Below are 13848 nucleotides of genomic sequence, written 5' to 3'. Positions count from 1 at the left end.
ATTGTTCTCTCGATCTTCCCTCCTTCCCATCAATATTTGCCCTATTTCCCTTGAGTGGCAGCCACGATCTATGGCATGGCAGATAATTGAATTACTAGAAATCTCATCATCTTGCCAAGATCCTCATCTTGCCTTTGTTTCTGTACTGCACCATGCTGGCATGTGTTCCTGTGTGTGCATATTAGATATTAGATGTCGATATCAGTAGCATAATATTACATTCAATGCTCACTTATGTTTCCGCATAAACTAATGAATTGCTATTTTGTTTTTGACTAGGGCATCGACGACAGATACTACCGACTTGTCTACTTTGAATATTTCCCGATCCAATGATGGAAGTAGTTCAGTTGATAGAGTCATCGATTGGTCTCAAATTGAGATAGCACCTGCGAATGAAAATGAAATTGAAGTTCCTGTAGCAGAAGAGAACTTGTGCTTGATACTTGGAATTGATGATAAATTCGGGCATCAACGAGCTATAGCTGGAGCAGCGATCGAAGCTTCCATTGCAAACATCAATGTCAGTATGGATGATATTGACCAACATTTACTTGCTGATGCAGCTGTCCCTGTGCCTGACCATATGCCTGAAGAGAAACACTTTTGGTATGACAAAGAGCACCCTGTGATAGAGGAAGGTTCCTTATTTACTTCAATGGAAGAGTTTAGGATGCTATTGAGAACATTTGCTAGTAGAGGCAAGTTTGACATTCAGATACAGGATAGTGACACTACTCGATTTATAGGCCATTGTAAAGGAAATATATGTCGTTGGAGAATAACGGCTAGGACAACAGAAGATGGAAAAACAGTCAGGGTAATAACTCATCTAGCATCAACCTTTTATGTTGTATGTTGCAACTATTTTATAAAGTTACATGCAACTTACAGATTATATTGTGTTTTCATGCAGGTTAACAAAATAGTAAAGCCTCATAATTGTTCATCAACAGCTGAAGTGGTCTCAAGCATGGCAGATCAAGCATGGGTGGTAGAAAAGTCAATTGGAATACTTCGGACTGAACCAAATATAGGTGCTACTGATCTCCAAAAAAGGTTAAAAGACGAGTACAAAGTTACTACTGGGTATCAAACTGTTTGGAGGGCCAAAGAAAAGGCCATGGATAAATTATATGGTACATGGGGAGAGAGCTTTCAGAATCTCTGGAACTTCAAAGCTGAGATTGAGAAGAGATCTCCGGGTAGCATTGTAGAGGTTGATGTGAAGAGTGAAGGAGGTAAAGTGTATTTCTGCAGATTTTTTATGGCACTCAAGCCAAGCATTGACGGATTTTTGAAAGGTTGTAGACCATATGTTAGTATAGACTCCACCTTCATGAACGGAAAGTGGAATGGTCAGTTAGCAGCATGTACAGCTCTAGATGGACATAACTGGATGTTTCCTTTGGCATTTGGATTCTTTGCTTCGTAGATCGAGGATAATTGGACTTGGTTTATCCAACAATTGCATAGGGCAATAGGACATCTTCAAAATCTAGCTATTTGTACGGATGCATGCAAAGGCTTAGAGAATGCGATTAAAAAGTTTTTCCTCAAGCTGAGCAGAGGGAATGCTTTAGGCATCTAATGGAAAACTTCAAAAAAAAAATTCATGGAGACGTTTTTGGTCGGATGTGGCCAGCAGCCAAGGCTTATCGCGTAGAAACATTTAACTACCATATGGAAAAGATATTTGAAGCTAAACCCGAGGTAGCTACCTACTTGAGTACTTATCATAACTTGAAGTGGATGAGATGTGACTTCAACACTGAAATAAAGTGTGATTACATTCACAATAACCTAGCTGAGAGCTTCAATAGCTGGATTAAAGGAATGAAGGACCTTCCTCCGGATGAGCTAGCTGACTCACTAAGAGAGAAAATCATGAAACTTTTTCATAGGCGGAGAGAGGTTGGGAAAATTCTCACTGGAAATATACTACCTGCGATCATTCAACAGATAAATAATAGGACCAGAAAACTTGATCATTTCGATGTTGGAAGATCAACAGGAGAAAGTTGTGAGGTTAAGGACACGAACAAGAATAATCTTAGGCATGTTGTGAAGATAGGTAGCCGAGAGTGCACTTGCCTAGAATGGCAGCACACCGGGAAGCCTTGCGATCATGCACTTGCATTCCTTATTGGGACGGCAAATACAAACTTTCATCCATATGTGCATCAGTACTACTCAGTGAGTATGTTCCAAGCAGCATATGCTGGAGAGATTGAACCCATCACGGACAAGTCTCAGTGGCCTCGAGGTCAAATTAGATTTTGATATGGTGCCACCGATTTCAAAGAGGCCTATAGGGAGGCGAGAGGAAACTTAGAATCAAAGGTTGCCTTGAAGACGGTGGTAGTAGCGATAGAAGGGAAGAAAAAGCTACATGACAAAGGAAAGGAGTAGGACGATGGTGGTGAAGAGAAGGCACAAAAAAATGGAGTCAAAGGGAAGCCAAAAGAGAAAAAGAGATTTGGCACCACAAACAGATGCAAAAAATGTGGAGAGTTGGGGCATAGGCAAACAAAATGTCCGAGAAAATGAACCTAGAGAAAGGTAATATTTGTTTTTGTATTACTATCATATCTGTAATAGTCTCTTATTTCATTGTGTACTGAAACGAGAAAGAAGAGGGCGAAAAAAGTTCATGAAGGTGACGATCAACTACCTAGAGAGGTACTTGAGCAAGAGCTACTTTCTACGGCTGTTGGGACACCGAAAAGAGACACAATCACACTGCCTCCTAGCCTTCATGACAGCCCTGGGGTTATTACACGGAGGTAATGCTTCTGCTTGTTTTCATATGCTCAAAACCATGGGAAAAAGCAATTTTCTAACCTAATGTTCAATTGTAGGAGACTTGCTATGGCCTTGGCTGGAGATGGTGCATCACCGCCACTGTGACACCTACTAAATCTCCAGCGAGACCTACTTTTGATGTGCCTTCAAGTTCAAATGCTTGCAAGAAAAAATTAACTCCAAGGAGGAGGAAATAGTGATTTTATTGCGTCGAGACTATGTTTTCAATTTTAAGATAGATGTTTGATGTTTTCAAATCTGTATTATTTAAGCTCGGCATATTTACGGTGATGAGTTGGTGATCTTCGTGTGATGAATGATATCAATTCCATGTAATCCAACAGATTTTGTGATATATGGATGGATGCTATTACCTATTGTCTTAAATGCTTGTACATACACTTGTACAGAAGCATGCTTCATGTGCAAATGCTTCAATAGCTGGAGAGCAGGTTATAACTACTAAGATTTATGCCGAAAGGTTTCACTGGAAACAAACAATTATTCAACTCTTTCCAAAGAAGATACTCGCTGATATTGTGTTCACTCCGATTTTGTCTTTTTGACCTGCTTCATAAGCAAGAACCTACATAGAACATACTGCGGTATCGCTCTCAAGTGCTGCCTTAGCTGAACTCATGCCACCACCGTACCTACAAAGCAACCATCAAACAGAACATAAGTACAAGTAATTCACTTTATAGCCTCGAAATCAAATAGTTCTTTACGAAGCAATGTGAGCTTGGTCACCTCCGAGTTAAATATTGGAATTAAAGAAGAAGTGCAGGAACATGTTTGCTATCACTGAACTTGCTATCACTGAACAAAATAACAACAGTTTCATTAACAAAATGATAGCATATGCTTTCGGGGATGTGCATTACGAGCGGCGAGGAAAGTAAAAAAACAAAGTCGAACACATCTATTCCGTATAGACAAGTAGTAGCTGTACACACAACGATTTTCAATTGAGAGGGATGTATTTCCATCTTGCACACATGTGTGCTTTCCGTAGTGTCTATCCACTCATTCGATTCAGCAGAAAAAATAAGTAAACATCAACAATAATAGATCGAGGGGAAGTAGAGATAGTTTACCGGCATGGCAGCGAGCTAGTTGGGGATGTAGCTGGGAGCAGCATATCCAAGAGGTGGCCGGCGGCATGAGTTCGTGGACATCGCCGCGAACATCAGCTTTCGGAGGTGTCGCCGGAAGTCGCCGGTAGCGGCTTCGGGTGGGCAGCGGCAAAAGCGGCTCGATGCAAGCGATTGCCGGCTCTTCCTCGTCGCGGCAGCCGCGTATGCTGCCGAGCACCACCATGGCTCCATTTGGGGGTCCCCGCCCGGCCCCGGTACCACGCGTTGAGGAGCTCCACTTGTCTCCCCTGCCATGGGAGCTCGCCGTCGCTCGGCCGGCCACGCGGGACGAGCGTGAGCATGGCGGCCGGCCAGCCGGCGCGGACCTTGGCACGCTCCCTCGTCGGATGGTGCTCTCCCCTGTGGTCACTAGGAAGAGGAATGGGGAATAGCAGTGGTTGACCGACCAAATGAATGGGGATTTGATTCGTTTTGTTCATCGGTTCAACTAGTTCCAGCCACATACGTACAATTACGGTATTCCACAAAGTATTTTGGAGTAAAAAAATTTAATAGAGCTGTAAAGGGAGGTATAGGGCAAATTATAAAGGAATGAGTGTAATGTGTGGCAAATAGTAGAAGACAAAGTAATGTGTGGCAAATTATAAAGATCCAATGTAATGTGTGGCAAATTATAAAATATCCCACATTACATTGGATCTTTATAATTTGCCACACATTACTTTGTCTTCTACTATTTGCCACACATTACACTCATTCCTTTATAATTTGCCCTATACCTCCCTTTACAGCTCTATTAAATTTTTTTACTCCAAAATACTTTGTGAAATACCGTAACTGTACGTATGTGGCTGGAACGATCACCTAACGGATTAGATCTGCACTCAATCGATTGGTCAACCAAATCAATCCTGAAACAGAACAAAACCGTCCTCTACAGTTGTTCCTTTTGCAGCAGCGGAGAAACAGGATCCGCGAAACAGAGAAGCTGAGTGGGATCACCGCCGGCGGCAACGGCCGGACCACCGGTGGCGCAGCCATGATCAGCGATCATGAAGGACAGCCACGGTCCATGTAACACATTGTTCTCTCGATCTTCCCTCCTTCCCATCAATATTTGCCCTATTTCCCTTGAGTGGCAGCCACGATCTATGGCATGGCAGATAATTGAATTACTAGAAATCTCATCATCTTGCCAAGATCCTCATCTTGCCTTTGTTTCTGTACTGCACCATGCTGGCATGTGTTCCTGTGTGTGCATATTAGATATTAGATGTCAGTATCAGTAGCATAATATTACATTCAATGCTCACTTATGTTTCCGCATAAACTAATGAATTGCTATTTTGTTTTTGACTAGGGCATCGACGACAGATACTACCGACTTGTCTACTTTGAATATTTCCCGATCCAATGATGGAAGTAGTTCAGTTGATAGAGTCATCGATTGGTCTCAAATTGAGATAGCACCTGCGAATGAAAATGAAATTGAAGTTCCTGTAGCAGAAGAGAACTTGTGCTTGATACTTGGAATTGATGATAAATTCGGGCATCAACGAGCTATAGCTGGAGCAGCGATCGAAGCTTCCATTGCAAACATCAATGTCAGTATGGATGATATTGACCAACATTTACTTGCTGATGCAGCTGTCCCTGTGCCTGACCATATGCCTGAAGAGAAACACTTTTGGTATGACAAAGAGCATCCTGTGATAGAGGAAGGTTCCTTATTTACTTCAATGGAAGAGTTTAGGATGCTATTGAGAACATTTGCTATTAGAGGCAAGTTTGACATTCAGATACGAGGATAGTGACACTACTCGATTTATAGGCCATTGTAAAGGAAATATATGTCGTTGGAGAATAACGGCTAGGACAACAGAAGATGGAAAAACAGTCAGGGTAATAACTCATCTAGCATCAACCTTTTATGTTGTATGTTGCAACTATTTTATAAAGTTACATGCAACTTACAGATTATATTGTGTTTTCATGCACGTTAACAAAATAGTAAAGCCTCATAATTGTTCATCAACAGCTGAAGTGGTCTCAAGCATGGCAGATCAAGCATGGGTGGTAGAAAAGTCAATTGGAATACTTCGGACTGAACCAAATATAGGTGCTACTGATCTCCAAAAAAGGTTAAAAGACGAGTACAAAGTTACTACTGGGTATCAAACTGTTTGGAGGGCCAAAGAAAAGGCCATGGATAAATTATATGGTACATGGGGAGAGAGCTTTCAGAATCTCTGGAACTTCAAAGCTGAGATTGAGAAGAGATCTCCGGGTAGCATTGTAGAGGTTGATGTGAAGAGTGAAGGAGGTAAAGTGTATTTCTGCAGATTTTTTATGGCACTCAAGCCAAGCATTGACGGATTTTTGAAAGGTTGTAGACCATATGTTAGTATAGACTCCACCTTCATGAACGGAAAGTGGAATGGTCAGTTAGCAGCATGTACAGCTCTAGATGGACATAACTGGGATGTTTCCTTTGGCATTTGGATTCTTTGCTTCAGAGACTGAGGATAATTGGACTTGGTTTATGCAACAATTGCATAGGGCAATAGGACATCTTCAAAATCTAGCTATTTGTACAGATGCATGCAAAGGCTTAGAGAATGCAGTTAAAAAAGTTTTTCCTCAAGCTGAGCAGAGGGAATGCTTTAGGCATCTAATGGAAAACTTCAAAAAAAAATTTCATGGAAACGTTTTTGGTCGGATGTGGCCAGCAGCCAAGGCTTATCGCGTAGAAACATTTAACTACCATATGACAAAGATATTTGAAGCTAAACCCGAGGTAGCTACCTACTTGAGTACTTATCATAACTTGAAGTGGATGAGATGTGACTTCAACACTGAAATAAAGTGTGATTACATTCACAATAACCTAGCTGAGAGCTTCAATAGCTGGATTAAAGGAATGAAGGACCTTCCTCCGGATGAGCTAGCTGACTCACTAAGAGAGAAAATCATGAAACTTTTTCATAGGCGGAGAGAGGTTGGGAAAATTCTCACTGGAAATATACTACCTGCGATCATTCAACAGATAAATAATAGGACCAGAGAACTTGATCATTTCGATGTTGGAAGATCAACAGGAGAAAGTTGTGAGGTTAAGGACACGAACAAGAATAATCTTAGGCATGTTGTGAAGATAGGTAGCCGAGAGTGCACTTGCCTAGAATGGCAGCACACCGGGAAGCCTTGCGATCATGCACTTGCATTCCTTATTGGGACGGCAAATACAAACTTTCATCCATATGTGCATCAGTACTACTCAGTGAGTATGTTCCAAGCAGCATATGCTGGAGAGATTGAACCCATCACGGACAAGTCTCAGTGGCCTCAGGTCAAATTAGATTTTGATATGGTGCCACCGATTTCAAAGAGGCCTATAGGGAGGCAGAGGAAACTTAGAATCAAAGGTTGCCTTGAAGACGGTGGTAGTAGCAGTAAAGGGAAGAAAAAGCTACATGACAAAGGAAAGGAGCAGGACGATGGTGGTGAAGAGAAGGCACAAAAAAATGGAGTCAAAGGGAAGCCAAAAGAGAAAAAGAGATTTGGCACCACAAACAGATGCAAAAAATGTGGAGAGTTGGGGCATAGGCAAACAAAATGTCCAGAAAATGAACCTAGAGAAAGGTAATATTTGTTTTTTTGTATTACTATCATATCTGTAATAGTCTCTTATTTCATTGTGTACTGAAACAGAAAGAAGAGGGCGAAAAAAGTTCATGAAGGTGACGATCAACTACCTAGAGAGGTACTTGAGCAAGAGCTACTTTCTACGGCTGTTGGGACACCGAAAAGAGACACAATCACACTGCCTCCTAGCCTTCATGACAGCCCCGGGGTTATTACACTGAGGTAATGCTTCTGCTTGTTTTCATATGCACAAAACCATGGGGAAACAATTTTCTAACCTGATGTTCAATTTTAGGAGACTTGCTATGGCCTTGGCTGGAGATGGTGCATCACCGCCACCTGTGACACCTACTAAATCTCCAGCGAGACCTACTTTTGATGTGCCTTCAAGTTCAAATGCTTGCAAGAAAAAATTAACTCCAAGGAGGAGGAAATAGTGATTTTATTGCGTCGAGACTATGTTTTCAATTTTAAGATAGATGTTTGATGTTTTCAATTCTGTATTATTTAAGCTCGGCATATTTCTGGTGATGAGTTGGTGATCTTCGTGTGATGAATGATATCAATTCCATGTAATCCAACAGATTTTGTGATATATGGATGGATGCTATTACCTATTGTCTTAAATGCTTGTACATACACTTGTACAGAAGCATGCTTCATGTGCAAATGCTTCAATAGCTGGAGAGCAGGTTATAACTACTAAGATTTATGCCGAAAGGTTTCCTGGAAACAAACAATTATTCAACTCTTTCCAAAGAAGATACCTGCTGATATTGTGTTCACTCCGATTTTGTCTTTTTGACCTGCTTCATAAGCAAGAACCTACATAGAACATACTCTGGTATCGCTCTCAAGTGCTGCCTTAGCTGAACTCATGCCACCACCGTACCTACAAAGCAACCATCAAACAGAACATAAGTACAAGTAATTCACTTTATAGCCTCGAAATCAAATAGTTCTTTCGAAGCAATGTGAGCTTGGTCACCTCCAGTTAAATATTGGAATTAAAGAAGAAGTGCAGGAACATGTTTGCTATCACTGAACTTGCTATCACTGAACAAAATAACAACAGTTTCATTAACAAAATGATAGCATATGCTTTCGGGGATGTGCATTACAGGCAGCAGGGAAAGTAAAAAACAAAGTCGAACACATCTATTCCGTATAGACAAGTAGTAGCTGTACACACAACGATTTTCAATTGAGAGGGATGTATTTCCATCTTGCACACATGTGTGCTTTCCGTAGTGTCTATCCACTCATTCGATTCAGCAGAAAAAATAAGTAAACATCAACAATAATAGATCGAGGGGAAGTAGAGATAGTTTACCGGCATGGCAGCAGCTAGTTGGGGATGTAGCTGGGAGCAGCATATCCAAGAGGTGGCCGGCGGCATGAGTTCGTGGACATCGCCGCGAACATCAGCTTTCGGAGGTGTCGCCGGAAGTCGCCGGTAGCGGCTTCGGGTGGGCAGCGGCAAAAGCAGCTCGATGCAAGCGATTGCCAGCTCTTCCTCGTCGCAGCAGCCGCGTATGCTGCCGAGCACCACCATGGCTCCATTTGGGGGTCCCCGCCCGGCCCCAGTACCACGCGTTGAGGAGCTCCACTGTCTCCCCTGCCATGGGAGCTCGCCGTCGCTCGACCGGCCACGGGACGAGCGTGAGCATGGCGGCCGGCCAGCCGGCGCGGACCTTGGCACGCTCCCTCGTTGGATGGTGCTCTCCCCTGTGGTCACTAGGAAGAGGAATGGGGAATAGCTGTGGTTGACCGACCAAGTGAATGGGGATTTGATTCGTTTTGTTCATCGGTTCAACTAGTTCCAGCCACATACGTACAGTTACGGTATTCCACAAAGTATTTTGGAGTAAAAAAATTTAATAGAGCTGTAAAGGGAGGTATAGGGCAAATTATAAAGGAATGAGTGTAATGTGTGGCAAATAGTAGAATACAAAGTAATGTATGGCAAATTATAAAGATCCAATGTAATGTGTGGCAAATTATAAAATATCCCAAAAATTTCTGCGGCTCCACCTCTTTCTTTCCTCGCCGACGTTCATCACAGCGAGCAGAGTTAGGTTAATCACGTAGTACTATTGTGGCCGTAATTTATTATCTTCAGGCTTGATGCAAGTTCTCGTAACCTACTACTAATCCACTGATGATATCCATATCAGACATAATGTTTTCCGGTCTTTCTAGAAATTAGATTAGATCTTTACATCGTGATTTGTCGTATGATGTGATTTTTAAATGGATTGCGGCTGCGATTTTCCCAATTGAACATGTTTTATAACCAAGCTTTTTTCTGCACATGACTTACAACGGATTAAAAAAAATCCGAAACCATTTAATTGCGTCGTGATTCATACTGCCTCAGGAAGTTGCACTTGGGTTGCAACTGAAATTGACGACAACACTTTTGGGCATGTGGCTGTCACAGGGAGCAAACCATTATAAATCGCCTAGTATCTTCCGCCGATGGTCCACCATGGTGGTATTGTTGTTAGCATAAGAAATTCTTGCAATTTTCAACTGAACCATAACAAGTTTTGATGCAAAAAAAGTAATTCTTCAATAATGTTTCAACAAAAATATAAGAGTTCTAGCTTAGTGGCAAGGCTAGTGAGTGCGGAGCCAGCCCACCCGGGTTTGAATCCCACCTAGTGGTAATTTCGCTGGGAGGGGCAAACTTTAAACTGGGTTATCAGCCTAGCATCCATCCACGAAGAGAGTCTCATCCTATCTAACAACGCATAGCTAAGGAAGGGATCATTTCCCTGTTGGTCAACGTTCCTATAAAATTTCAACAAAAATATAAAACTCTACAAAAGCTCAAAAAGCTATAAAGAATCAAAATTTTCAACCTAATTCTGGAACGTTCAATTAAATTTAGTAAAAATTAAACTAAAATAGAAGGAATTCAAACCAAAGTTTCAAAAGGCTCTAGGGATTGATCAGAATTAGAACGACTGTAGAACAATAAACTAAGGTTTCAGAAGGCCTTCACTAACTCCCACCGGTCAGGATTACTGGCCGGCACTTAGGGCATGTACAATGATAGAGAAGGTATGCCTTCCCTTACCTCGCCACATCAGTTAGAGAAGGCATTAGATATAAGTAATACAATGCATTATCTCTTATAGCCATTATTAGCAATTAATATGAATAATTAAATTTTGGTAGAAAATTTGTTGCTAAGAGAAGACATATGTGATACAATGGAGAAAATAGTCTTCCCTTATTTCCTAAGAGATGATCCCTTAGCTAAGGTGTTGTATTTGTGTCGAATATAGTATGTACAAGTTGGGTTACGTTAGGACTCTGAGTTGTACCATGTGTGGATAGGTTAGTAGGAGTTGTGTCGGAACTCTTGTAGCCTGGGCCTCCTATATAATGTGGGGGGTACCGCACAGTTGTAACCTATGACGACTTGATAGCAATAGGCTCGCAGGGGGAGCCGGCGACTTGTGCCGGCGCCTAGGGCGGCCGTTGCGGTATCAGTGGGGAGGAGCGCCCGTAATCATTGCCCCGCAGAGTAGGCTTATGCTGAACTGCGTTACCAAACATCGTGCCTCGGTGTCGTCTATGATCGTGCATGGCGGTTATTATCGTAACAAGTGGTATCAGAGCCTAGGTGAGGCGGGCTATGCAGAAGATCATCTAGAGGTATGAGGATCATGCTCGGCGGGTGCCTGGAAACGTCCGATAGGCGCAAGGTGGAGCATGGCGGCGATCACGGATGCGGTCGGTTGTGTCGGAAACTTCGGGCAGGTGGCCTGAACCGTCCGATGAGCTGCAGCGAGCAGGGACGCGCCAGGCGTGGCGGTCGGGCTGGCAAAGTGGCTGGAGAAGGCGTCGAGGAAGCGGCGACTTCGGCTCGCGATTAGATCGGCGACCAGACGCGGGGACGGCCGAAGAGATCGGAGCGGGAGAGCATCGAAAGATGCGCTCGGGTGTCGTACAGGGGCGACGGCGTGGCACTGCGGACGGGTTGTGTCGACGACGTAGATGGCCAGGATACAACACGGCTCGTGCACGGAGATGCGTGAGGAGGCGGCTGTTGTCATATGGTACGCTCGACAGGGCAGGCAACAAACCGCGGGCGAGAAGTCTAGAAACGGGTGAAGCTCTTGTCATCAGATTAGATCGGCGAAGTTTTTCCAGGCAAATACACGAAATTGATGAGCAGGTGGTGTGCGACAGGAGATGTCCGTTGTTGTTTGCAATACGTCAAAAAAGAAAAAATCAGGAACTACGTATTGCCATTGGAAGTCAGGGGATTACCATACTTGCGTACAAGCTATGCGTGCACATACACGATGCAAGTTTGGATTTATCTAAGGACAACATGTCAGCGTGAGGTATGATTTGGAAAGGCGACGTGTGTGTTTGTTTTTGAGTCAGTTCGGACTCGTATTATCAAGGGACAATGCAAGTCGTAACAGCCTAAGACTTAATTAGTTTCCGTAACTGACAAGGAAAGAAGGCCGTGTATAAAAGCATGGTGGCGGAGGCTAGCTAAACGCACAGAAAACCAATTTGCAAGTTCAGAAAAAGGTGGAGCAGGCTGCGCGATACAGCAAGGTTCTACGGAAATTTCTAAAGGGCGAGTCAACGGGTGTGGTTTAAGGTTTCTTGACAGATCGCGGCAAATTTTCTTTGGCGGAAAATCCAATCAGCGATACAGAGGTAGTTCACTGGGAGGCGTTTGACGATCAAGGCAAAGCAAGGTGTCAGGGTTGAGCAGAAGTTATCCATCGCGAGTCAGCTATCATGGCACCATCGGGTACCAGGTTTGAAGTGCAAAAGTTCGATGGGACTGGAAACTTCTCGTTATGGCAGACAAGGGTGAAGGATCTGTTGGCTCAACAGGGATGCTTGAAGGCGTTGTTGCAGGATGTCATGCCGGCTAAGATGGACAAGGATGACTGGGAGGAGTTGCAGATGCAAGCAGCCGGCACCATACGGCTGTGTCTGTCGGATCAAGTCATGTATCATGTGATGGATGAAGTCGTGCCGAAGAAGATTTGGGAGAAGCTGGAGAGTCGGTTCCTGTCCAAGACTGCTACGACCAAGGTGTATCTGAAGCAGAAGTTCTATAAGCTGAAGATGCAGGAGGGGTCGGATCTTGTGGAGCACATGAACGCCTATAATCAGGTTGTCACGGATCTGGAGCACATAGGTGTGAAGATTGATGACGAGGATAAGGCTATTCTTCTTCTATGTTCATTGTCATCGTCCTATGAGCATTTGATCACTACATTGACGTACGGCAAGGAAACCGTCGAGTTTGAGGAAATCTCTGCAGCGTTACTTTCTTATAATCTGAGGAAGAAGAACAACGCGGAGGAAGTCGCTGATGCTGCTGGTTTGCTGGTCAGGGATGAACAAAGCAGGAAAGGACAAGAGGCAGGGAAGAACGTGGTAGCTCGTCGTGGTGACTCGAGTAGTGACGGAGAATCTCTCTTAGTTGCAGGTGGAGTCATGGAGACTGGAGTTGCAGGGTTAACACAGGTGTTCCACGGAGGCGGCGAGCTTGAGGAAGACTCGTCGGGTAGCCCACTGTGAGCTACAAAGAAGACAACTCAAGTCCGGAGTACATGGACGTTTGGCGCATGAACGAATTCAAGGTGGCGGAGAATATTCGCCAAGGTGGAGTTTGTTGTATTTGTGTCGAATATAGTATGTACAAGTTGGGTTACGTTAGGACTCTGAGTTGTACCATGTGTGGATAGGTTAGTAGGAGTTGTGTCGGAACTCTTGTAGCCTGGGCCTCCTATATAATGTGGGGGGTACCGCACAGTTGTAACCTATGACGACTTGATAGCAATAGGCTCGCAGGGGGAGCCGGCGACTTGTGCCGGCGCCTAGGGCGGCCGTTGCGGTATCAGTGGGGAGGAGCGCCCGTAATCATTGCCCCGCAGAGTAGGCTTATGCTGAACTGCGTTACCAAACATCGTGCCTCGGTGTCGTCTATGATCGTGCATGGCGGTTATTATCGTAACATAAGGGAAAACAACCTTCTCTCTTCATTCTCTCTCCTCCAACTAAGCAAAAATCTGACGTGGCATCTCTAAGGGAAAGCTGACATCACCCCATTGTACGTGCCCTTAGAAAGCGCACTGGTAGGTTTTTTGCCCCGTAGTGAGTGCTCGATGCCAAGCACGTACTAGCAGCTTTCCTACCCATGCAAGGGCACTCCCTTTTCCCATCCCCTTTTCTGCTTTTCTCTTGATTGTATAAAACTATGTATTTCAGTTACGCACTAATGAAAAGGGAGTTGCCTGTCTTGAACAAA

At 43.7% G+C, this 13848-nt stretch overlaps 1 long non-coding RNA gene across 1 annotated transcript; it reads right to left on the bottom strand.

The window, feature by feature from the left end:
• Positions 1-4638: 4638 nt before the first annotated feature.
• Positions 4639-9199, bottom strand: LOC124668143. Its single transcript, XR_006991562.1, has 3 exons — positions 8881-9199; positions 8315-8439; positions 4639-5151 (listed from the first exon to the last, which is right to left on the bottom strand). It is a non-coding gene; the product is annotated as an uncharacterized LOC124668143 (long non-coding RNA).
• Between the last annotated feature and the right edge of the window lie 4649 nt (positions 9200-13848).

The sequence above is a fragment of the Lolium rigidum genome, chromosome 6 (genome assembly GCF_022539505.1).
Source record: "Lolium rigidum isolate FL_2022 chromosome 6, APGP_CSIRO_Lrig_0.1, whole genome shotgun sequence".
Taxonomy (NCBI): domain Eukaryota; kingdom Viridiplantae; phylum Streptophyta; class Magnoliopsida; order Poales; family Poaceae; genus Lolium; species Lolium rigidum.
This window is presented reverse-complemented; position numbering and strand designations above follow the sequence as displayed.